Source organism: Mus pahari, chromosome X, assembly GCF_900095145.1.
Source record: "Mus pahari chromosome X, PAHARI_EIJ_v1.1, whole genome shotgun sequence".
Lineage (NCBI taxonomy): Eukaryota > Metazoa > Chordata > Mammalia > Rodentia > Muridae > Mus > Mus pahari.
In genome coordinates, this window is record NC_034613.1 from 115,769,974 (window position 1) to 115,797,388 (window position 27,415).

Consider the following 27,415-nt stretch of genomic DNA (forward strand, 5'->3'; position numbering starts at 1 on the left):
TTTTCTCCCTTCTGCCTGCTTGTCCAATTTTCCCTATGCATCGTCTAAAGAAGCACCAGACTTCCCCGAGTACCCCTCCTTGCCTGCTTTGCTCGCTTCTCTTCCTCCTCCTCACTGAAGTTTCCATCATGTTTCCCTTCCTGTGTCTGTCTCCCTCCTTTCTTTCCCCCCTCTTTCATTGTTTTCTTTCTCTAGCTTTCCTGTATCTTAAATCTTTCATACTCTCCTCCTAAATTATAGCAGTAAGGAACCAAGGGCTTTCTTTTCTTCCGTGGAAACTCTCCTACCAGCTCTGCAGAGTTGGCGTGTGTGCTAGGGGAAGGGATCAGAACCATTGTATACTGGTTAATTTGTTGTCTGGCTGACCATAGCCTGTCTAGCCTAACCAGAAAGAGGTTGGGGGAGATTGGATGCTTTTGCTCAAGGGTTCTTATTGCCTATATTAGAGGGATTAATAACAAGGCATCCATGTGTAGAACTTGCTCAGTATCCCCTCCCTTTTGTGCTATGTTACTAAGGAAGAAGATTTTTCAAATTACAGATGAAAGCCAAAGAAGAGCGTTTTCAAGAATAAATGCTAAAATATTGATGAGTAAGCTCAGTGTTTGGAATTGGGACTGAAGAATGCTATATGCTTCACTGCTTACATGGTGGGCAAAAGCAAAATACTGATTACCCTCATAACATGTTTAGCCTCCCATTTACCTGCTCACCTTTCCTCCTTATTTCCCTTAAGCATCACATACCCTACTTTTAGGCAGGAACCGAACCTGGAATCTTTCAGGGTGGGGAGCTGAAAAGGGTCCCACTTGTTTCTTTTCTGTAATTTCCCCATTCTTGACAACCCTGATCCTGTCTCTTCCTTTGCCCAAACAAGTACCCCTACTTCTTTCTGGTTACAGGACAAGACCCTGCACAATTATCTGACCTTATTTTTCATTCCACTGATTTGTCTGACACTGTCTGTTCTGTCTTCCCAGCTCGGTTGGATTTTCATGTATTGCCTACAGAGTACCTTTCCCTATGTCCTTACCTGTCTGGACTCAGTGTTCTTATTACTTTGTCAAACAAGACTTAGGGAACACCACCATTGCCCTTAGGTCTGAGTTAGGAGACCCTTGTGTATTCTCCCAGATCTTTCTTTTCCATCTCCTCAGCATACCACACTCAATGATTTCCTTGCTTCTTCCCAACTCTGTCGAGAGCTCCCTGAGAACCGAGAGATATTACCTGACAAATCCATAGCACAGGATAGGCTATTAGGGAACATGTTTTAAAAGATGCACCTTGGCACCCAGATCTGCAAGTTAACCACCTCTGAATCACTCTCTCTCAAAATAGAATGATAAGTTTCACATACAGAGAAAGGACCCGCACGAGGCAATGATAGTAAGGAGAAATAAGAAAGCATTTTTTATTCCCTTGCCCCTTGGGCCTGTGGCCTCACATTCAGTCATCTGGAATTCTTGGCTAATGGAAGGCATAGTCCCCTGGAGACTGGCCCATTGTTGTAGGTCTCACCTCCTTTGTGCCCCATGGGATCACTGAGAGCTGAAAAGCATGGCAGGGCGGCTTCCTGGGAGGACAGATTCTTTCTTATGAGAGGCTGCAGCAATGAGCAAATGTCTGGCTTGGCTGATGGAGAGGTACAGCTTTCCTAAGGTGCCCAGGGTCAGACTCTGGATAAAGAAGGAAACCCAAACTGAGGAAGCTGCCACTTGGATTTGGCAAGAATCAGCTGAGATGCTAATTCCAAATTTGTTCTACCAACAAGAAAGCCATTTCTCTGAAATGATATGGGAGAAAGGTACAAAGTTGTGTCTAGCCTTGGCCTGTAACTGCTTTTCCTTCTCACTACCACAGTATGAAGCACATGAATCCCCATGTTCTAAAAAGAACTGCATCTTTTCCAGTTTAGCAGTTGGATGCTACATTGCCATGAGAACTGGCTTCTGTGCATCCTTGAGGTGGTATAGAAGTTACAGTAAACAACCTGTTTTTCATATTTTGTTTTGAAAAACATTACTTCCATAAGTATAGCTTTGTAAGTGCTAAAAGTACATTAGACACATTTTCACAAATGTTTAATTCCACAAAGGGAAGCCATCAGTCTCAATCCTATACATTGAAAATTGCAGCTGCACCCTGCTGACAAGCAGAGTTGCAGAAACTTCTTTGTGAGGAGCAGCATTTCATTATTGGAATGGGTATTGTTTGTGAATTCTGTGACTTCTGGGCTATACTTGGGGAGGCAAAATTGGAGAAGGGTTTAGCATAATTTCCTGAACCTATTCCAATAACCGGGGATGCTATGGTTCTGATACTTCCCATTTCACTTACTGAGGTAGAGAATGGACTGAGACATAACTCAGAAAGGCAGGCTGTATTCACACTCTTGAGAAAACTCCCAGGCTTAAGCAAGTTTTGGAGGCAATGGGATAGGTAGTTAAAAGGGAGTGTGTACGGAAATAAAAGGCAGAAACCATTTAAGAAATCTGCTGCTGCTGACCAGAGCGTTCCCCTTAGATATCCAAGGAACAAGTCTGCATCTTTATTTTTTCCTGTATGTGAAATTTTTCTTTTCAGAGTCATTTTTAATTTCCAAGGGTGTGACAGTTTACTTGAAAGTAGGAGCTCTACTTTTGGTGCTTGGGAGCATTGGCAGTAGAGGTAGGAGGCCCCTAAGCCCTCTAGATATTAGAAGATGGGGCAAAGAGTATACAGAGTATAGGATCAGGGATGCCTGGAGGGAGTCTCAGGAAGGGCAAGGAAGAACAAAACTGTATGTGTTAGATATGTTCGGAGTTCTCCCCAGTCGTTGGAGAGTGACTGGCTCAAATTCGATGCTTCAAAGATTTGACCTGCTTTTAAATGAACTATTTTAGGCATAGATTTTATAGGAATAACTTGGGACTACAAACTTCTGGGAATACCGTGGAAAGGTTAACTGAGATTCCTTAAGTCTTAAGACAGGGCAGCTCTCAGCACCAGAACAGCATCAGGGAACGACCTCTGCCTTTGTTGCTGGCTTCTGTATTTAGTGCCCAGGATATAACTGTTTGGCAGTGCTCTAGCTAGAACATATGTATTGACTAGCCCTGAGGTTTACATCGTTTCTCTCCTGCTACATCCTCAGGATCATCATTCACTCCATTAGTCACGTGAAGGCAACTTACTGGCTGTGCAGAAATTTTGTTAATATATACACAGAGCTTGCATTGACTATCTTCATCTCTTGGCTTTCATAACTCTTTCACATCCTTATTCAGAGTTGATAGGCCATGTCATGACTCTCCTCAGAGCTTATTTTGTTTTTGTGTGTGGCCATGCCTGTGAATATTTTATTTCTGTTGTTTGGGCATTGTTGATAATCTGTGGCTATGTAAAATGAGAAGCCTTACATAACAAAAGCAACAGAACGTGGGAAAATAAATATTTACTGTATCAAGTGGATTTCATTTCTGTTGATTCATGTACATGTTCAACCAAGATGTATCGAGTGCAAATTATACCGCAGCTGGTCTAGGTGCCAGAGATATGATAGTGAACAAAGCAGAAGTCTGTGCTCTTGTGTAGTTTGTACTCTAGTGGGTTAATAATATAATTCCTTTCCAAGAGGGTATCTGCATGACTTATCATCAGGCCCAGGCCTGAGAACCTCTCCTAGCATTTGAGCAGGTTACATATTGCAATGGCATAGAAACCAAACAGCTTTTCAGTAAGCAGTAGGGAACTTCATTTCCATCTATTGTGGAATATACCTGCCAGAACTGACATAGCTCATCACTCTCCAGAAATGCTCCCAAATGCTCCCAAAATGCTTATACTGTCTTTAGTAATCAGCCCTAAACACTTTCTCCTCCTAAGAGAGTTTGGTGAGAGAGAATAGCAGCATTGTTCACTGTGGGACCTCTCTAAATGGTTTCTCATAACTCAGGGTTGTGGTTCCTTTCGTTCCCCCTCCCTTTCCATCTTCATTTTTAGTTTTTCTGTCTCTCTTCCTTTCTTTTTTTCACCATGATGTTGCTGATACTGCAGGAGTAGGTGTCAAGGAAAACTTTGCTTGGTGGGTGACTACATGGAGTTATGTACAAAGTTGAATTTGCAGTAGCTTTACCACTATTATAGATAGAGCTAAGTCTAAAAAACTTATGTGCCAAGAATTAGAAATTTAATTGAGTGAACATTGTATTAGCCCAGCCTTGTACTCTTGTTTGGCTCATTGTGTGTGCATGCAGACTAATATGCAGACAGTCCCCTATTTCATAATCTAAAGGTGATACTCCTGCTGCTAGCAATTATCATCTAAGAGTGCCTTGCTGTAGGTGAAGAATTTGGGTTATGATGAGCAGACCTTTTGATTTCTGGCTGTGGTTTCTATATATACTGTGCTTATGAAGCCCCTTTAGCTGCAGTTACTTAGTCAGAATAATTAGAATCCCTAGGTAAGATGCCAAATTGAGCCACATTTTGTACTAGAAATGGTTATTCATTTTGCAAAGTTATAGTATATATGGCTCCAAATGAAAATTTTTAATAAAGATCAAGCACTTCAAAAAAAAATCACCAGAGATGCTAATCAGACAACAGGCTACTCCAAACCTCAGCAGGTCACATACATCAGCTTTTGCTGCCACCACCTCCTGCAATGTCAGCAACATTGTTGTTAGACACTGAGTATTTCTCTGAGAAATCTGACTTCTCTTCTCTCCCCATTGTCAGTTTCTTTCTGTAACCTTCACATTGCCTTTCTACCATGCATTACATCCCACGTGTTCTATAATCCCCTCACTTTCCACAGCAGTGTGCCCACTGCTGAGTCAAAGGCAGGTGCTCTTTCGCAACTGCAAACCCAGTACAACTAGCTTCAATTATGGTCCGGTATCAGGAGAGACAAATAGGATGCTGAGGTCTTGATATTTCCAGGCAACCAGGGGCACAGAGGAAGGAAATCTGTTCAGCTGTATTGTGTTAAGCCAGGGGACTTGGGGGACCATGTGTTTCCATGTATATCTCTAGGTCCCTGAAATGGTAGAATGGAATAGAAGAAAACTGTTGAGAAGGCTCACTGAGTAGGGATGAACATATTAGCAGGGTGGAGAAGTGCCCAGGAGGAAATTGGCAGTGAGTGCAGGGGAGCTTATACAGGTATACTAGAGGGAGAGAATTTTCTTTTTTTCCTTTTGCTATCTGATTTTTTTAATGGTTCTGATGCCAACAAAATGTTTGCTGTGAATCAATTCAAAATAAAAACGCAGTCCGCAGCACTCAGAAGAGAAAACTAAATAAGCCTCGGATTGGCATGCATGCCTGCATTCTCAGCACTTGGGAAACAGAAGCAGGAGGTTAGTATGTTTAAGGTCAGCCTGGGATAGAGAGTATGAGGCTAGTTTTGGCAATATACCAAGACCCTGCTAACAAAACAAAACAGATAATAAACACACACACACACACAGACAAACAAAACCCACAACAAGAAACATTTCACCACCACCAAAATACCAGGATCCCGTCACCTGAAGAAGCTTTTAATCAGTACTGAAGTGGGCAGTGCCTGGAGATTTTTCATTCATGGCAATTGCATTAATTGAACCCTGTGGCAAGAATTTGGTTTACGATACCCTCCAAAGTATACTCCCTAAGCCACTATCCTGAGTGGATTGCTTTATCCTGTAGATACTAAAAAGGAAGTATAGTTATTATAAGAGACGTTTCAGGCATTTAAATGTATTCAAATTATCAGGGGTGAAGAAGTCTTTGGTCCAGGTTGGTGGAATACAGAACAATTGTCTGATACATCTCAGCATTCAGCTACAATATGACATGCTATATCATCAGTTCTTCCTTGACTCATTTTGCAGATAGGCAAAGTCTCACTATACTATACATGTCTATTTATCTTCTTATACTTCCACTATTATCACACTTTGATTTCCCCAAACACAACTATATAATATTTACAAAATGACAAAAAAATCAAGATAGACAATAGAAGAGATTTATGAAGCATCTCCTCTGTAGCTAGTGGTCAGGAAATTCATAGCTGTCTATGTTCCATTCTATACTACGTCTCTACTGCTCTGTACTAACAAGCTGTTTCAGAGTATCATCTTCCAGAGATGAACTGGATTTTTCTGATGCCTGGCAAGGGTTAATTATAACCTCTTCATTTAGTAAATCAGGCAGTAGGAAGTACAGAATGTTTGATTCTTCTTCTGTATATCTCCAGTGGTCGCAGAGGGTGAGTGGAGACAGCATTCAACTTTTGAAGGAATCTAAAGCCACCTTGGAGGCTCCTCTACAAAGGAACTACACCTTCCAACCTGGGTTCCCCAGAATGTGGTTGTGGAATATGCCTTTTTTTCCAAAGGTCAAACGAGTTACCGTGGACTCAGGAGAGATAAAGCCAGCAAGGCTTTGACTAGCTATTCAAGGTCAAGTGATAATAAACTGGATTCTTAATGTTTGCTTAAAATATGAAGGAGCAGTAGTCAGAATCAATGCCTGATTCCTTACCAAACTGCTGTGGTTAGTCATGAAGTTGTCTCAATCCCAGTGAAGATATCCTTTCATCCCATCCACAAGATAAACCATGGATACAATTAAGTTCTTCTAAAAGTCTTCTTTTCTCTACAGAGCTCCAAGCCCATGATACTAGTTCTCTTCAACTAGTGCTCTTTAGTACTGCCTAGTACCTTGCTATACCTCCAACCATGATCAGAAATGTCAGTAAAATTACTTGTCCTCATAGGTGATTTAGACATGCCTTTTAGCTTTTGTTTAATGGCTGAAACAATGTTTTGGTGATGAATGGGGAGAAAGGTTAGACTTCCCTTCACTCTTCCAAATCTTCATACAAAAATCCAGTAAGATATAGCCAGATCTTGAAGACCAAATGCAAGTCCTTGTTTTTGAAGGCCACAGATGTGCTAGTATGTGAAAGGCTCAAGATGATCCAGGGATTTAGTGAAGATGTTAGAGGACACCTCTGCTGTATTGGTTTCTGCATTATCTGTTTCTTGTAATTGTTCCCTCCCAGCAAAAGCTCAAACTAGTCTGCTTTATGCTCTTTGACATTTCTAGTGTTTCCTTCTCCAGAACACTTGCATGTGCATACCTGTGCTATGTACTGTACTTCATAGCCATAGTCTCCTCTTGGTACAACACAAGTTCAGGAAATCTGGCCTTCCTGAGTTTCTAGTTTTTAGGAACGGGCCAAGGAAGGTATTTTATATTGAGCCACAAGTCAGTCAAATTATGCATCCTCCATTGTTTAAGAAGTAACTTGTTCTTAAAAAAAAAAAATCAGGGCTGAGGTAAGAGAGGAGAAATAACAACAACAACAAAAAAGAATTGGATCAATTCCCTGCAAATTTCTTGACTTTCTTCCCATTTACACATAATGTGTTTGTGTGTGTGTGTGTGTTTGTGTGTGTGTGTGTGTGTATGCATGTGCTTGTGCACACGTGCACACACATGCCTTCTGCCTGTCTTCTGTGTATGTGGTGGTTTGAATGAGAATGACCCCGTATGCTTGCATATTTGAATGCTTAGTTCCTAGTTGTTAAAAACTGTTTAGGAAGGATTAGGAGGTGAGGCCTTATGGGAGGAGGTGTTACACTGGGATTTGAGGGTTCAAAAGCCAGTGCCATTGCCAATTAACTTCTTTCTCTGCCTTGTGCTTTCAGATCAGATGTAAACTTTCAGCTACTGTTCTGATGTCAAGCTTGTCTGCCTGTTGCCATGCTCCCCATCATGATGATCGTGGACTCATCCTCTGAAACCGTAAGCAAACCGCCACTGAAATGCTTTGAACATGGTGTTTCCTCACAGATATAGAAGGTAGTATTATATATATGTGTGTGTGTATGTGTGTGTGTGTGTGTGTGTGTGTGTGTGTGTGTGTGTTTTCTGGTTTTTTTATGTGTCTGTATATGTGTATATACACATATACATAAACACACATACATATACACACACACATAAACACATACATACTCATACACACACAAAAGAGGACACCAGGTATCATCTATTATTATCTGAAGACAGGGTTTCTCACTGAACTGGACTCATACTATTTTGACTAGGCCAGAAAGGTCAAGGATTCACTGTCTTAGTACCTCAATGTTGGGGTTACAGGCATGCACAGTCATGTCAGACTTTGTATGAGGGTGCTGGACAGTCAAGATCAGGTCCTCATGTGTGTACAGGCAAGCACTCTTACTTACTAGGCTGTCTTCTCATCCTTCTGAACCAGTTCCTTAAACAGGATAACCATTTTTTGCAGCTATGGCATCCATTGTCTCAGTACAGTGATGATAGTAATGTCTTGGCAGTGTATTTATCTAGAAACCTCCTCAATATGGTTTTGGAATTTAGTATTGGGCAGAGAGGCTCTTTAGCAACAAGAAGTAAGCAACCTGTAGTGATGTGCTTCCTTCTCAGAGAGACAAGTAAGTACATGCTATGGGCAACTTTTGAGTTTCCCCGCTTTAAGAAAGCCCAACCTTACTAGGTATGGTGGATAGGTCTGTAATTCTAGCATTTGAGAGGTAGAATCAGGTGGATCAGGAGTTCTGAGCTGCCTCAGCTAGATAACGAGTGTGAAGCCAGCCTAGACTACATGAAACCTTGTGTCTAAAAGCAAAACACAAAAAGAAAGTCCACCCTAAGAACACTGGCCAATGTGTTAGGCCTTGCTAATTCAGGTCACAGCCTACTATTGTCTTGACAGCTCTCTTGAGCTCAGTGTGAAATAACATTGGAGCTTCTCCTTCTCTGACCTTGCTGAGGGGAGGCTGAAACCGCACCCTCTCCCTGTGGAATGTCACCTTGCCTTGGGGAGATTACAGGTTTAGCTTCCTTTTCCCCCCCACAAGAACCTGTCTAGCCAGCACCTGGATTCTTGGAATGTCTCTCCATGCAAATCCTGTACCCTAAGCTGTAAAATGATAAATACCTACCCTGGAAATTCCTAACTCCTTCCCCCAAAACTATATTGCCCTTGACTCAGCAGGATTAAAGTTGAGCTGCCTCTCTTGCAGTTGATCCCAGAATCATTTCCATCATCCTCCCCTGTGCTGTGAACTCTGTTCCCTTTGTCCTCATGGTCTGGTAGCCACAGTCCCTGGGAAAAGGGAGGACCACAGCCCAGTACCAGCAGATCCATTCTATCTCTGGGAGAATACATCACCCCTGTTTGTTAAATTGAGAACTTTCTTATGTAGAGGAGATTCTGTCCCTACAACGTTGACCTCTGTCTGTGAGACACTTTATATGGCACTTCCATAGCCATCATTTTCTTTGACTCATAAATATCCTTATTCCTAGAAACAAGCTCAGAAATGACAACTAAACATCCAGGTCCAACAGACAGGACTTTTGGCTCCTTAACTATCTTCAGAAAGAAGACAAAGTGGTCAGGCTTTGGGTAGCCTGCTAGGGTTCAAATCCTGGTTCTTCTATTTATTATTATTAAAATGCCTTTTACAGGCATTTTAACTACCTCAAGTTCCTGTACCCTCGGTTTTGTCTTCTTCGTTTTGCTTTGTTTTTAGACAGGATCTTGCTATGTAGTCCATGCTGGCCTGGAACTCTCTGTACTCCAGACTGCCTTGGGCTCATGATCTTCCTGCCCTGTCCTCCCAAGTGCTGCGATTAAATGCATGCATTGCCACACCCCATTCTCTGCCCCTGTTTGTTAAGTGAGAAAATAAAACACTCTATCAGGGTAGGTGTAAATATTAAGTGGACTAAGAGATATTAACCACTAGAGCAGGGTCAGACACACGTCACTTGGTACATGATGATTCTGACGCTCGGCTCTGGAGCCCTTCTTTCCTTTCATTTGCTCTGTGATCTGAAATGGCTTTGCTCTAGGTGTCCGTAGCTTAGAGGTAAGAAGATACCAGAACCAAGAAGGTGGGCAGTACAAGGAATACCACTTAGAGCAATCGCCAATACTTACTAGGCCATTGGTATTATGGCTGATAAAGCATCCTGAGTAAGGGTTTGGCTCTGGCAGAAGAGAGATAGAAATATTGCTAAGGATACAGAGGACTAGAAATTGAGAGGACACAGAGAAAAAGGAGACATAGTGGGGAAAGGAAAATGAGGAGGCAGAAGGAAAGGTTTGTAAAAGATAGTGAAGGGGTAGAACTAAAAGATACTAAATTGTTCCTGGATCATGAAGCATAAATGAGGGAAGATCAAATCAACATCTCTTGTGAAGAGAAAAACAAGAAAGTAAGACCTACCTTGTTTCTGGACATCTCCTATAGAAAGTAAGTGCTGGGGTCCTTTGGAGGCTGGTTACCGTGGGGATGCTCTATGTCTTCTATTACCTTGTGAATCTGACAGCAGATGGTTTCTTTCTGCTTTAGTTTCTATCATCAGGGTGTATGTAGCCCTTGGTGAAGTACTGGTGTTTCCATCTCCAACACATGTGTTAGGGTGAGACCTACTGGCTGTTGTCTAGCTACTTTTTGATAAGTTGCTTGCCTAGGAAGACAATGGAGAAATTACATTTGTAATGGAGAAGCTTTTGTGCCTCCTTTCAGAGGAATTGGAAGACACGTTTAACAATCCAGGAGCACGTCATGGATGGGGAGATTGGAGAAAATTTTGTAACACCTTCCTTTGTAAGATAAAGTAAGGTGAGCACTTCCCTAGAAAACTTGGATCAACAAACATTTTGGTTTGTTGAAGACTAAGGGATTTTCATGGAAACAATTTTCGATATTACTATAAAACTAAGCAGATACTAATAAAACCAGGATTGTTGGACCTTGTATGGGGGAAAAAAATCCCAAACTTTCAAGTAGACACAAAGATTAAAGAAGGCTCAAGAGGACTGAAGGAAAGGCCATCCAGAGACTGCCCTACCTGGGGATCCATCCTACATGCACAAAACCATCAATGGGTCTGGGAAGATTGTTCAGTGAGTTACAGGGCTTAGCATCACAAGCATGAAAGTCTGACTTCAGGTCCACAGCACCTCCATTAAAAAGTGTGGCATAGCTGCACATTTCTGTAAGCGCAACACTGGGCTGTGGAAAGAAGGGGATATTGTGTTTGACTGGCTGCTGGCATAGCAAATAAAATTTCTAGGTTCAGTGTGAGACCTTGTCTCTAGAGAGTAAGACAGAGAGCATTAGAGGTCACTTCTGGCCTCCACATGTGCACCCCACCCCCACATACACAGACAAGCATACACCACACACATACACATAAAAAGTGTAATAATGGGTTGAAAGGGGATAAAACAAGCAAGCAAGAGACGCAAAGAAAAAGTACAGGTAGAAAGCAGCCAGTGCTGGCCCCTTCTCTATAGGTTCCAGGGTTTAAAGGGAATTCTTATATCATACCCAGAAGCACAGAAAAGAGTAAAACCAAAGTCTTGGAAAGGAGAAAAGAGGAGACCCACAGCCCCCGCTGGCCAGGTAAATACCTGAGGGCAGGGGACAGTATTCTGCTTGCTGTACATCCTAGCTTGCCTACTCAGCATTCTTGGCCCCTGAAAGAATGCTCAGTTTCTTGTCTGCAGTCTGGTGAGAAATGGGAGCACTGGTCCCCATGCAGAATTCCCAAGGCTGCATCCTTTCTGAAGGGCTGCCTCAGGCAACTTGCAAGAGAATGTCATGTTCCCTCTGCAGAGACAACTGAGAGTACCTTGAAAGGTGAAGCTCTAAGGATCAAGGGCCTGTGGCCTCAGATGAGCATCCAGCATTTCTGAGTGTTCACCGGGGCCCAGCACTAGCTGCTGCTTTAAACTGTGAGTGTGCCTGACTCTGGGACTGTGAGTCCATGGTGAGAGCACGCCTTTCAGTTTGGACCAGAGTACTAGAGAATAATCTCCGCTCCAACCAGTACCATGGTCACTACACAGTCATTTTGTGCCTGCCATCTTCCAGAGGTTCCTTAAGCCTTCCTTTCTTGCTTAGGAGGCAGCTGCTAGCCCTGCCACCATCTGTCTTCCTAGTAGGCTTTCTCTTTGACTAGCTGTGTGACTGGACCTAGACAGAATTGGTCTTCCCTACTCAGGGCTTTTAATGAGAAAGACTTGGTTATACCCAGGCAACAAAAATGAATAGTTCAGCAAAGGAAGCCCAGGAATGTTAGTGTTTCAGAGCAGATTCCCTTGACGGTAGGGGAAGCAGAGACACACTGCATCTTATGGGATGGGGTGACAGAAGACTGCTGGACTATTTGATAGGAGGGGTGTGTGTGTGTGTGTGTGTGTGTGTGTGTGTGTGTGTGTGTGTGTGTGTAAAACTTAGATGTGGTCCTTGTGTTTATATTTATAGATAGAAATGTGCATTCAACAACCTCCAAGTTCTCATCTGAGACCCTTTGGCCAGACTCAGACTGGTTTGCTAGAGTTTAGAGCAAAGAATGAGGCTGAGGAACTGTCTGTGCTAAGGTAATTATCATGTCAAGTTTCCAGTTACTGACTTTATTATCAATGGCACCTCCCTATCACCAGAGCTGCAGCAGAGGGAAGCGTTAGAGTCTAAAGAGTTTGGTACCAGGGTCTGTCATTTATTAGTCATACTGAGTTGGGAAAAATACTTGCTAGCCTTGAGTCTCATTATTTTTATCTGTGGAATAAAACTAATGCTTTCTACCTCTCAGTATTGCTATAAGTGTTGCATTGGAATGTACATATGTCCTGACACATAGTAATTGCTCAATAAATGGAAGATTCAGTATATACATGCTGTTGCTATTTAAAGTGATCAGTAAATTGATATATATATATATATAATAGACTTAATAATAAAATCTTCACTAAATATTTATTGTATGCCTAGAGTACTAGAGACATTGGTTAGCCAAATCATTTGCCTTTGCAGAGAGTCTAATAACTCTCAACAAGTGTTTGATGGAATAAAGCTAGATCTCACACATGCTTAGAAAGTAATATATGTAAACTATTGAGGTCCTAGAGGTTGTGTCTGGTTGAAGAGATTGTTGTTTTTCTACACTGTTAGATTCAGGTATTCACTCAGGCTATGAGAATAGTATGTAGATTATGTCAGTCACTGGGGGAGGGGCACAGAGGAAGGAAGATGCATGCTTAAGGAAAAAGCTATGTCCGTTTGTAAATGGGGACATTAACTCCATTAAGAAAATAAAATGAGGCCAGGCGTGGTGGCGCATGCCTTTAATCCCAACACTTGGAAGGCTAAGGCAGGCGGATTTCTGAGTTCGAAGCCAGCCTGGTCTACAAAGTGAGTTCCAGGACAGCCAGAACTATACAGAGAAACCTTGTCTCGAAAAACCAAACCAAATAAAATAAAATAAAATAAGCAAGTGACCTTTATTAGCTGTGAACATGAACAAACCTTCTAGGCTCCTACCTCTGAGGTTTTCTTCCTTAACTTACAGCCTTCCTTGTTAATGAATCAGGTTTGGGAACATTAGGAATTTGACCATACCTCTTCAGTATAGGACCAATGGGAGTGACCCAAGTATTAGCTTCATGTCTGATTTATAAGTCAAAGGCCAGGTCATAGTGTGACTCAATGAATCTCTTGCCCCATGCCTAGTTTCAGCCCCAATCTCTTAGGCCAGGAGGTTACCTAAGCAGTAGCCAGTAAGAATAATACAGCCTGTGACATCCCCTTAAAGAGGTGGTTCTCCACCTGTGGGTTGATATCCCTTTGAGGGTTTAATGATCTTTTCACAGAGGTGGCATATTCGATATTTGCATTGTGATTCATAACAGTAGCAAAATTACCATCATGAAGTAGTGATGAAATAATTGTATGGTTGGGAGTCACCACGACACAAGTTGCTGAGGACCACTGCCTTGAAGACTGTTCACCATGGCACATGCTTATCAGTCCATGAAATTCAGTGCTCTATAATGGTGCACATAAGGGCTGTGGCAGTAGTGCCTTTGGGAATGTTGTTGAAGGTCAGAGAAACTAAGTTGTCATGAATATTTCCAGGGGAATGCTTCTTCATTATTTCTTCTTCTTTTTCTTCTTCTTCTTCTTCTTCTTCTTCTTCTTCTTCTTCTTCTTCTTCTTCTTCTTCTTCTTCTTCTTCTTCTTCTTCTTCTTCTTCTTCTTCTTCTTCTTCTTCTTCTTCTTCTTCTTCTTCTTCTTCTCTCTATTTCCTCGTCTTGTTTTGGAAGAAGGAGCAAGTGGCTGTATGTGCTACAAAGAGCTGAGTGGCCACCACACTTGGTGCAGCACTTCTCTTTGGCTGTAGAATCTTTCTTTGGAGGTTTAGGGAAGAAAAATGGTCAGGGTTCATCTTCATCACCAAGACTATTGAATTTTGATACAAGCTACCATTGGAAACCCTCAGCACCTTCCCAAGATAATTCCTTGGAGATGCTGCCAGACAGAAGCCTGCCATTCCTTACCTCAGTCTTCCCTTTGTTCTCTCTAGTGTTTCTCCTTCCAGTTTTCATATATTCCCAGAACTGGCTTAATTTTAACCAAGTATTGAAATCATCCCAGGAAAGGCAGAACAGCCAGCCTCTGCTCTTCACTGTCAACTGAGTTGAAGACTGAGGAAGCCTGGAGGCTTACTGGTTGCCATGGTGAAGAGTGGGCCCTGAGAGTATTAAGAAGCTGGGAGCTTGAGCTTGTTTTTGTTGGTTGGTTTTGATTAGTTCTGTTTGCTTTATACCCCGACTTCTTTTTCTCCTCTCTTGTCCCCTACCCCTCCAGAGTCTCAAATGACTAAAGCAGAAGGAGATTACTAGGGGCAAAATCAGGTCCCAGGCTACACTAAACCCAGGCTGCCCTGCTGAGGATAATTGCAGTGTATTTGGCAATGCAGACTCTTGGGAGGGCCAAGTTTGGAATATAAGTTGTTATACCTTTGTGGCATGGTGCAGCATCCTGAGACAGAAAAGGACTCCTGTGGAAAAAGAGAGACAGCACTGTTCTGGAACTTCTGGCCTGTGTTTTCATAGCCCAAGGGATTTGGGCTTTTGTTTTGTTTTGACAGCTCCAAGCATCTAGTCCACACAATTTTCCTCAATTAACTCTCTTCTCTCCCACTGCTGACCCGGTAGAACATATTTGTAGAGAAAGTGTGGGTTCTAGAAGAACCATGCACATATTATGTAATAATTACTGTTATCCCTATTATTATTTCATAAATAATTCTCCTCACTTCAATCTGTGTTTCTGAAAAAGGGAGACAGCTGACTCAGGAAGATTTTTGTGGACTGGCTGCAGTGAAAACTGACCTCGCTTCCTTTTTAATTGGTACCCTGGGGCTGAAGGAGGAGCATTATGAAGGGAAGGAAAGCCTAGGCGCACAGCAAAGGCAGATCATGGCCTATGTAGGAGTTGCGGGGTCTCTTGCATTCAGTGCTAATTGCATAATGCTACCTGGACTGGATGAGTAAGCAAGAGCAAAAATCTCAATGTCCTCATATCCTTCGTCCAGCCTTTTTTTTTTTTTTTTTTTTTTTTTTGGTTTTGGGGTTTTGGTTTTTGGTTTTTTGAGACAGGGTTTCTCTGTGTAGCCCTGGCTGTCCTAGAACTCACTTTGTAGACCAGGCTGCCCTCGAACTCAGAAGTCCGCCTGCCTCTCCATCCATAGGATACATAGGAACGGACATTCCCACCTTCCAAGTTCCTTTTTTCATTTGCACCTATTTGTGAATTTGTGACTATATAATCTCAAATCCTTTTCTTGTATCCATGTTTATTATCCCTAATACATTCCTGGAGACAGGTTCTGCACTATCAAATCTATCAGAATCTCTCTTGAGGGATCTAAATAGTGTAGACATTCAGGGAATACGTTTTACCTTACTGTTTATAGTTTGTGAGGCATAGGGAAGGCCTGTGCTGCATATAGTGTATGATATTGGAAAAATGTGTTTATTACATCGATAAGATAAGGCTAAATGCTTATCACTTGCTAGATGTAAAATAAACACTAGAAATAATGAAGACTTTAACATGAAAGGCAAAAGTGTACAATTATTAGCAGAAAATGTACGTGAATTTCTTTTCTGTTAAGGTTTGGAGGTTTTCCTTAATGTGGAAGGCACAACCCATTAAGGAGAAAGGGATGAATTTTTTTTACTATAGTCCATTAAAAGTAAATATCTCTGCTCCACTGAGGAAATAAATGGGCAAGAAAAAGGAAAATGGATAAAGAAAGCAACAAAAATACAAACAACTTAAAAGGGGGGAGTCCGAATAAACAGAATAAGCCATTCCCTTTCATAAGCAGGAAGAGATGAATTAAAGTAGCTCCAAGATGTTATTTCATACACATCAGACTGCAGAAATATTTAAAAAGAATAATGTAATTTTGGCAACATAATAAGGGAATTGGGATCCTCACATCTCTAAGGATTGTGCAAAAACATGCAACCATTTTGGAGTGAAATTTGGAAGTTTTGGGGGAATTTGAATTTTTATCTAACCTATGATACATCAATTCTATTTCTGGTTATACACAATAAGAAATAAATTCAGATTACACTAAGTGGCTTGCATGACAATGATTTTTGTAATGTTATATGAGGTAGATTGGAATCAACCTAAATATCCACAAACAAGAGAAAAGATGAGTAAAATTCAACATGGTGTGCAATGCCATAGTTCAAACAAACACATTAAATCCACACATATCGGTAGAATTAGCTCTATAATTCTTATATTACTAAAACAAACAGTAAGAGATACTCTGAATAATACTACTTATGCAATCCAGATAGACAACAGTATCCTCCAGAAAGTCAGTGTAAATAGGAACAATGATTAAGAGGGAAATAAAACTGAAGAATAACTAGAAATAAAATCAAATGAAATGGGCTATCAATGAACCAATAGTAATAGTGTGACTCTACCAGAATTTTAATAATTGTAATCATGGAAGAAGGCAGGACAGAAAGGAGGAAGGAAGGAAAAGAACAGATAAGATACAATATAGGAAAATATTCAAGACAGTATCTGGTGCCAAGTGTTTACTCAGCAAGTGTTTGCTTTCTTCTCTTGTACCTCTGTCCTTCCAGCAGCAAGTGGTTGTGAGCAGGGAGTAGTAGAGGCGGGGGCCATGAAGCCAACCAAGCACCTGGTAGCTTAGTATATGTTGTGCTGCCGGAACAGGGAAGAAACTACCACAGACTGGGGGAAAACCAGAAAACGTTCTCACAGTTTTCAAACTAGAGAGTTCAAGTTCAGGTGCAGCTGGGTTCAGTCTTCAGCTCTCAGGTGTCGCCTTGCTGTTGCATTCTCCATAAAAGACTATTAGTTCTTCCCATAGAAGAAAGCAGAAGAGCAAGAAATACTGAGTTCACACCAGCAGTCTTTTTATAGTGCTATTTTTCTACTCATGAATGCCACCTCCAAACGTTTTCTTCTTAGACAATGAAGGTTCTAACACATGTGTTTGGGGAGGCTAAAGAACCTGTCTATTTGGATATATTCTTGGATTCAGTTCATCTCTCTAGGGGAAGGGTCTCTGTTGAAGAGCCCCTGAAATGAAACAAGATGCTTTAGCTAAAGACCTTTAAGGACCCTCTACATCCTGTATGTGTCTCCTCAGAATGTGAGCTCTGCGTTCTCATGTTCCCAATCTTTCCATCTTTGTACTGAGAACATGAGTCAAGAGGCCTAGCCAGTAGGCTGTCTATCTGACAGTCCCCTTTCAGTGAGAACAGCATCTTCAGTCGCTCTAGAGAAGGGGGAAACTTTATCTGCCTTCCTAAAAGAGCCAGTGCTATACTTGCCTGGAGATTTCCCTGGGGTGAATGGGTGTGTGTGTGTGTGTGTGTGTGTGTGTGTGTGTGTGTGTGCTCACTCGCGCATGCCCAGGCTCGCAAGCCATGAGCCTCACAGCCAGTAAACGTGATATATCATTAAGGAAACTATCCTCTTTATATAGGGACAAAGAAAATGTCCCCAGAGACTTGAAGTTCTTATCATACAGATCTTTCACTTCCTGAGTTAGAGTCCCACCAAGGTATTTTATATTATTTGTGACTATTGTAAAGGGTGTTGTTTCCCTAATTTCTTTCTCAGCCTGTTTATCCTTTGTGTAGAGAAAGGCCACTGATTTGTTTGAGTTAATTTTATATCCAGCTTCTGCACTGAAGCTGTTTATCAGGTTTAGGAGTTTTCTGGTGGAATTTTTAGGGCCACTTATATATACTATCATATCATCTGCAAATAGTGATATTTTGACTTCTTCCTTTCCAATTTGTATCCCCTTGACACAATTGCATATGCCAGATTTTGCTGAAAGGACCCTGATATAGCAGTCTCATGTGAGGCTATGCCAGTGCCTGGCAAATACAGAAGTGGATGCTCACAGTCACCTATTGGATGGGAAAAAGGCCCCCCATGGAGGAGCTAGAGAAAGTACCCAAGGAGCTGAAGGGGTCTGCAACCCTGTAGGTGGAACAACAGTATGAACTAACCAGTACCCCCTGAGCTCGTGTCTCTAGCTGCATATGTAGCAGAAGATGGCCTAATCGGCCATCATTGGGAAGAGAGGCCCTTGGTCTTACAAACTTTATATGCCCCATACAGGGGAACACCAGGGCCAAGAAGTGGGAGTGAGTGGGTAGGGGAACAGGACAGGGAGGGTATAGGGGACTTTTGGGGTAGCATTTGAAATGCAGATTAAGAAAATATCTAATAAAAAATTGAAAAAAAAAGAAAGAAAGAAAATGTCCCCAAACTGAAGAGTCTCAAGAAGGACCAATCTCGGTCTTTATTGCTGAGAGTCCATCAGTTTAAGCAAGTCTGACCCAAAAGTGGTTCTCGGGGTAGAACCCCCTAGGGACTTATTGGCAAAAAAGAGAAGTGATGGGATGAACCCTCATCCCAAGGACATAATTTAAGCAGACCAATCCATGAGCCCGTGATTCATGGCAAAGGAGGTAGTGCATAGTTACAGTCTGGCCCTGGTCTGTTTTATATCTGGGGAATAACACTCAGTTGTGGTTCCAAGACAGAACTAAGCCAACTTCCTGCAAATTTGGAAAACAGTATAGACTGGAAAGGAGCAGATAACTATACAACGGGGCATCAAAGGCAAAAGCTTCTAGAAAGAGCAGTTGCTTCTCATTTTTTCTTTTTATTTCTTCTGAGTCAAGTGCTCTGGTTAGGATTCTCACTGAACCAGTGTAAGAACTTGACAATGACCTTGATTTTTAGTTGTACTAAGAGAAATGCCCTACTACAAGTGGTCACCTGTCTTTCTGCAGGAAGACAAACTCAGTACTGTGGTAAGCATCCACCTTTATGTACATGTGTCTCCTTGCCTTTGTTTTTCTCTCCACCTCCTCCCCCAGCTCCTAAGCTGTAAGGCCCTCAGTCCTCCTGGCTCTACATCTGTTGTCTTTCTGTCTGTCTTTGCCTCCAAGGTCAGACGATTGGGATTTGCTGATTTTTAAAAATTTGTAAATATTTTGTAGGCTGTCTGCCCAGGAACACAAATGGCACAGGGAGTGCCAGTCCACTCTGGATACTCTTTTGCCCAATGTCCTTGGTAGATTAAGCGAGGGAGGGAAGGGGTCTAGCACCAGATGATAATAAGGGAACACTGCCAGTGGTGTGTTGCAGTTTATGGATCAGCTTTTGTAACCAATTTCCCCTCTTCCTGCTCCTCCTCACCTTGTGGATTCCTCCTGGAGAGAAGCACTGGGGATAGGAAAGAGCAGAGTGAAAGAAATGCCCATTGAATTGTGGAATAGAGTAGTTACAGTGTGACTATAATCATGATAGGGACTTTACATCTGTTTCACCTGGTGCTCACCTTGGCTCTGGGACGTCAACCTTTTCCTGGGTTATAGTTAAGAAATTTGAGCTGCGATGTGGTAAGCATCGCCCTCCAGGTCTCACATGAAGTTGTGATTTGGACCCAGATTTTTCTCACTCCAGCTACATTGCCATTAACCACAGGGCATTGTTAGGAGCGTTAACATGTTAGGAGCATTAACTTAGATTCCTAGCCATGCCACAAATATGTGTGGCTAGTAATAGAAAATTCTCCCTGAGTCTCAGATCCTTTGCTATAAAATAAGGAGAAACAGCCTTTGTTCTCCCAAACTTGGGGATTATAATAAAGCCAGCGTTTCGGGAGTAAAATAAACACTGGTCCAAGATCTGAGTTTCACTGATGCCATTGCCCTTCACTGTTTCTGGTCTTTAATGAATCACTGTAGGTTTCCAGGCCTTGGCATAAAGTGAAGAAAGTGGCTTCAAGGGCACCAGCCAGTCCTTTGGCTCTCTGATCATTTCACTTGTTTTGGACAAGCTATCTGATGCTGGAAGGACTTGGTCCCATTTAACTTTTCTTTGGTATGCTCATAATGACTGAGTGTCATAGTTTGGAATGAATAAGAAAAGACTAAACAGGTCCAGCACTTGCTATTGTCCTTTTTATTAACCTCTCCTATGCATCTTGATCTTAGTAATTACCCTTACTCACCTCCTTGTTATTAATCAGTGCCTTGGCTCAAATATATATATATATATATATTTGGGGGGTCTTTTCTTTGTTTTATTGGTCTCTTTACGGGAGAATGATCTGCACATGGACAGGGCCTAAGCCATCTAGAAGAGGTCTCATCCCAGGCTGAAAAGCATTTCTCAACAAAACCACACACACACACACACACACACACACACACACGCACACACACACCTGGAAAGTGGTGTCTTTCAGGCCATTCCCAGCCTAGTCCAGAATCACAGAAGCCTTCCAGCTGCTTCATGGTCTGAGGCAGTCCTCTGGATGGCCCCAAACCACCACCTCCAGAGCAGGACAAATGAAATTGCAACAGGGGCCTGCCCTGTGACATAAAATTACTCAGTTTCCACAGCTCCAGAATGAAAGGAGTAGTCATCGCCCTCTCCACTACCATCAGTATAGTGCAGCAGTGAGGAGCCATGGACAACATCTCCTCCAACATCTCGGCCTTCCAGTCTCTGCACAATGTTATGCTGGGCTTGGACTCAGCTGGCAGACCAAGGTGCTGTACCGGCTCAATTTCAACGTGTTCGTGAACACAGTGTCCACCAGCTTCAACACCGAGAAGATCAAACTGTGCAACAGCACTGACGAGGACTTCAGCTGCCACTTCTGGGAAGTGAGCGGCCAGGAGAAGCTACAACCACTGTAGAAGCTGTGGCCGCTGTGGAAGTCCTTTAGCTGCTGCACAGATAGCATCATCTATGTGGTGGATTTGGTGGACGTGGACCAGCTGGAGGAGGTCAATTTGATATCTTAATGCAATTGCACTAAATTATATAAGTTGTGTTGGTTGTAGTGGCACATGCCAGTAGGATTTGCTAATAAATATAAATTGCACTAAATAAATAAATTGCACCAAATAAAAATGAGTGTCATTGTCTTCATTTGATGTCACCTGATGGTGTTCTTAGGAAGATGGGAAAGACCTAGTCTAAGGCTTGGATTATAAAATAAACACATGACAGTCATATATATCCTAAAATTCTATGATGCTAGGCAAATATTTATATTGCGCAACATGATTCTGTGGCAAGTCTGTACTCTGCTTGGCATTTGGAAGGGAACTCTCTTAGCAGGCAGATAAGAAGCTTCCTGGTTGGTGGCAAAACAAGGGAGTCTCCTGACACATTGTAGTATCCTGTGTGCTTGACCAGGACCTTCAGAATTGTCTCTCATCACCTCCTCAAAACCTTTTAGGAGGTAGAACGGCATCGTCTTCATTTCTCAGACGAGGAAACTAACCCGCTTAAATGAAACAATGTGCCTATGAAAGTTAGAGCTCCAAAGAGAATGTCAGCTGTAAAGGTGTTTAATAGTGTGTAATATACAGAATCCAAACACAAAATGATGAGCCACAGAAAGAGAAACATGGGAAGGGTTTAATGTTAAGCTATCTTATTCTTCAAGAACTGGGGATCACTAAAGTGTGCACTTTTATACAGAAAGGATGCAGAGTTGGTGGGGACCAAGCAGGATGAGCAGAGTCAAGAAAGATTAGGACTTCTTCCCCTTATGCCTATTGAGCCTGACTTAGGGTACAGAGATAGAAATGCACCAGGCTTCCTACAAAGCTATCCTCATAGTGTCTTGAATGAGCCAGTCCTGCTGAGCAGCTGATGGTTTTCTCAGCATCTGTCCTCATAGGAGGTGTTCTCTGAGCCCCAGGAGTTCTGCAGGTCACCCAGCCCCCAACACTCGGGCTTCTTTCAAAAGCAGAGCTGGAGGGCACATCTGCCAAGTTCCTCAGCTAACAAGCAATCTCTCCTCTGGTAGCTCTTCTTCTGGAATAATTGAGCACAGCAGTATGTGCATGTGCAAATGTGCATGTGTTTGTATGTGGGGAAAGTGGGGTCAGCCGCTGCTAGCCTGGGGTGAGGTGAGGTTTCTGTCTGCTTTCCAATTACCTTGTGAACCGCTTTCTTCTCCAAGTATTTGATTTTGCTTCCTTCCTTCCTTCCTTCCTTTTCTTTTCCTTCTCCTTCTCAAATTCCTGATAGGGGCTTTCCTGTGCAAAGAACAGTAGGACTAACTCAGAAGGTAGAGGGCACAGAAGGGGCATTCTAGTCAGGTGATGTCCATAGTCATTAGGGGTTTAGAGGAAGAAAATTTGAGTAAAAACCTGTTTTATGTCCTCCTGGCTATGTAACCTTATACTGCTTCAGTTACCTCCGCCTTTAAATTAGGAGATAAGAACAATATCTTCCTTATGTAGCTTTCCATAGGTTTAAATAATTTGGGGTCTACCTTTTATGGGTGAGGCTCTGGAGAATTTGTTCCCAACTTCCAAGATCCAGGAGCTTTCATTCGACACATTCCTGTCCAGGTGAAGGGCCATGACAACTCTTAAAGGTTTCTGTCTGAGGATCAGAACCTCAGCTGCGACCCACTGTAATCAGCCTTGAAGCTGTGCGCATGTCTAAGAAGTGCGTTCTGAGCCAGCTCCAATGCTGTCATTGAGTGACTTGTCTTCACAGCACATAATAGTCTCGATTATGGCAGGGTCCGTGAGACTTGCAGGAACAAAAGAGGGGGAGGTGGTCATTGCCTGCAGGGGCTGAGAAGCTGTCTCTCTCCTTGGTATGAACAAGCTGTACAACACCATCTATCAGTGTAGTTCACACAGAGGGAAACCTCGGGAGCTTTGCCAGGCAGAAGCTGACGGGAAGGCAGATGCCTCAAATCAATGCTAACTCCGGCATAGAGAGAAGAGGAAAACTGATGAGAGATCCAGGCCAACTTTGAGAAATAGGGAATTAAAAATAGCTGCTGGGCTTTGTGTGTGTGTGTGTGTGTGTGTGTGTGTGTGTGTGTGTGTGACAACTTTTGCAGGGCTCTAGTTACAGTGCAGTGGTACAGCACTTGCCTAGTATTAAGACATCTTAGCTTTGATCCCCAACACCACAGCAAATGTCATGCTTCTGCAGATGGCCAGTTACCCATCCACATACTGGCAATATGATGTGAACTCAGTGGGATTTTTCGAACAACACAGGAAGCTGAGCGAGAAGGCTGGTGGGGAGATGGGGAGGACTTGGAGAGGAGAGAGAATAGAGGATAAGGATCACTTACTAACTTACCTTTTAAATCATAAATAAAAATTCTTAAAAGAAAAAGTATAAACATTTATTCTGCTCTCTTTAGGAATAGGTAGGTGAGTATGAATTCACCCTTTTGTACTGTGTCCACAGTGGCCATGTAGCACCCTTGACCAATGATTCCCTTGCTACCAGAATTGTCTTTGCAGTTACCACTCTCCCTCAAGCTCTGTGCCTGCAGTAGTTGTGAGTTCTGTTCTTTGCAGGCTGCTTGGGAATGCCTTTGAGCAACTGCCAATGGCATCATGTTGGCTGATACTTAAACTGTCCAGAGCTGACTCCTGGACAGTGTGATGGCATGGAATTGAAGACTGACAGTGGAAGGGAGAAAGTCTTAGCCTATTCCAACCATAGGAGTCATGTCAGAGGACTCCAGAGGTTGCAGAGCCGAGAGCCTACGGCTAGAAGAGAGACAACATTTACTCCACAGAGCCTTCTAAGGAGATAGGCTTTTGTTTTGATGGAAGCAGAAGGAGGATGGAACATGAGCATTGACTAGTTCCTAGGGATGAGGTAAAGAAAGATACTGCTTAGAAGACATTTACCAGGAGGAAGCTGGGACAGCAGTAATTGGAATAAGTGCATGCCAGGCCAATCACTTTGTTATCAGAATTGGGAAGGAACTGCAGAAACTTCCATTTATTTTTGTAAGACCTTAGAATCATTAAGCATCACATCCACCTTAGTTAGCCTCCCCCCACCCCAATATAGTACTTTTATTGCTTATTTGGGAATTTCATGCCATGCACCCTGATCAGACTCACTTCCCATTCATCTCATATCTACTTCCCTTGTGACCACCCCCAAGAAAAAGAAGAAGAAGAAGAAATAAAACAAGTCCAATTCGTGTTGCCCATGAGCATGGTCACACTCCCAGTGGCCAGTCCCCTTAAAGACAACTGAGTCCTTCCCCACACTCATCCCCTCCAGAAGCCATCAGTTATGGAGAGCGACACTTCAGCATTCTTATCACAAGTTTTAAGGGTTCTCCTCAGTGGCTTTACTGTCTAGATTGTTACCATTTTGGTGTGTGTCTGTGGCGGGGGGGGGGATACAGGATCCTTTGCCCCACAGAGAGCTGGGCCATTTAATAGCAATTGACAGTGAAGACAATCTCCCCCCAACCACGCCCACAAACCAGTCTGATCTGGGAAGTCTTTTGAGTCTACCTTCTCAGGTGTGACTCTAGGCTTTGCCAAGTTGACAGTTAAAAGCAACCAGGACGTATATCTACTCTCAATTTCTTTGGGCTAAACAGAATTGATGTACTTCTGCTCACATTCTAGAGATAAGCCAGCCTCTCTTTGCAAGGGACCCCAATCCTTCACTATTCCACAAATGAAGTTGTTATTCTCTGAAGACTCTTCTCTGTCCAGTGAGGGGCTCTAATAAAATTGATCAGTTCTTTGGGGGAATATTTTCATTAGTTTGTAATTGATAAATTCTTTCCTATTCATTATTTGTTTGGAGGGGAAGTGAAAAGGGGTTCCTTTTTAAATATAATTTATTTTTAATTTATATGCACTGGTGTTTTACCTGCATGCATGCCAGTGTAAGGGTGTCAGATCCCTTAGAACTACAGTTGCAGACAGTTGTGAGCTGCCATGCGAGTGCTGGGAATTGAACCCAGGTCCATCTGGAAGAGCAGCCAGTGCTGTTAACCATTGAGCCATCCCTCCAGCCCCAAGAGGTCTCCCCTTTTTTGAGACAGGATCTCTATGGCTGTACTAGAACTCTGTATGTAGACCAGGCTGACCTTGAACTCACAGAGATCTACTGTTCTCTGCCTCCCCAGTGTTTGGATTTAAAGTAATGTGTCAGCATGTCCAACCGAGGTTCCTTTTTTAAAATGCAGATCACCTTCATAAGATCAAGCCAGCCAAAAGTCCCAGTATGGATGGAGTAGAGTCTCATGGGGCCCCATGTCTAGCTGAGAAGCTATTGGCAAATGGATGTCCACTGCGGAAGAGTTACCTACCTTCAGAAATATGAGCCCTGAGGTTACCCATACTCCAGTAGATGATCCCACTCATCCATTCAGACAGTACTACATAAATTCAGTAGGGATTATTTTTTTTTTGTAAAGTGCCTGAACTTGGTAGGGAAAAGTGGTAGAATAGATAGAAGAGGAATTAGAAGGGGTAGACCTGGGAGTTGCTGGATCAAACATATGTGCATTATGAATAATAAAATATTAAATAATACAGACTACACATAGTGTGAGCTGCTGGAGAAGGGCAGTGAAGAGGTGTGTCTTTGTTGAGATTGGAGCTTTGCTCTGGAAGGAACAGAAACAAGACTGGTAGCTGTGTGGAGTGGCTATGAGATAAACAATAGAGTGGTTGTCCAGATGAACAAAGTCAGCCCTCCTCTCTAACTATGACTGTGATATGGAGGGTGAGATCTCTTAAACATAGGGCATCCTGCCTATCCCCATGCTTCTCCTATGTCTGCAGTGCTCTCCGATTGTTCAGTAAAAGACCCATGCCAAAGAACTGTACTAGTCTATGGTCTTGTAAAGAGAGGATCCTCTATTCTTATAGCCTCCCCATGTGATATCTACCTAGCACAAACCCTGGCCCTACAACCATAATGCCTTCATAGGAAGGTCCTGAATATGGTCTTACGGACTCTCCAATAGCACTGTCTCACCTGAGAAGGATCCCTTGTGTCTGAACTAGCTTGGTCCCCAATGACTCCCTCTCAAGACTCTGGACCGTAGACTCTCTCATAGCACCTTTGCTTCACAGTGGGCTGGGGGCAGCTTCTGTTCGACTCTAATGTAACCCATTACCGGCTAACCAAGCCAATATAACTAAAGAAGGGTCAAAATAAGGTATTTCGAAATAAATGCAGCTCCAGGCAACCCCCCCTCCCCCACTTTCCTAATTCACATTTCAGATTGCTGTCCCTAAGGCTCTGCTGAATCAACTTTTGTTTTTCCTCCCCATGTTCTTTTCTAGCCATGGAAGATTTTTGTGCACAGTCATTATCCTAGGTCAATGAATCTTGACACTTAACCAAAGCAGGAAGCCCATGGCTGGGGGTCATGCCTACATAAACCACATCCATCCTCCCTCTCACCAAGAGAGCTTCCTTCAGCATTCCAACACTTAGTCCCAGTTGTAAAGGAGAGAAGAGAAGGTTTTGCCCATTGGGGGGGGGGGAGTCTAAAATAAGCTCCTTAGAGCAGAAGCCATGTCTTTGGCTTCTTCCTAACCTGTACTTCTTGTGTCTATTCCAGTGTAGACAGGAGGCTGACAGCAGAGAGGCTTCACTCCATCCTTGCTGCAAGACTAGCTGTAATTCTCCTCCATCAGCACTTAATAGACATTCTGCAGTGGTAGCTCTGGCCCCTCCCTTCAGTCTCCCTGGAAAGGCCTGTGCTGAGCTAGCAGCTGCCTCACTATGGCCCGCAGAGCTCCATAACCTCTATCAGCACCCGCCTTGAAGAGACCTGGAAAAAAAAAAGAGAGAGAGCTTTTCCTGTTTTTATACTGTGCAGATATGGTCACAATAATTTTATAAGCCAGGTGAAACCCCAGAAGAAATCAGGCAGCACACCAGTATGCATCAGAATTCATAACTCACGTACACATGAATGTGGTATCCACCCACATCACGTTCCCCTTTTATACTTTTGTGGTTAGCATTCAAAAGTAGGTTTCATTTTGACATCTCCCTAATAAATATCACTATGTTTTATCCTTATCTACCTACCTTCCCCCATTGCTGATCTTCCACTCAGAAGACTCTACTCTTACACTTTAATGTCACATACATTCCATTACCCTCTCTTGCTTTTCCTCTTCCCACATTTAGAGTTTTTTTAATTTTCTTATAGT

At 42.7% G+C, this 27,415-nt stretch overlaps 1 pseudogene; it reads left to right on the forward strand.

Annotated features, from left to right (window-relative positions):
- Nucleotides 1–20,532: 20,532 nt before the first annotated feature.
- On the forward strand, nucleotides 20,533–21,232 carry LOC110314496 (annotated as a pseudogene).
- Nucleotides 21,233–27,415: the final 6,183 nt, after the last annotated feature.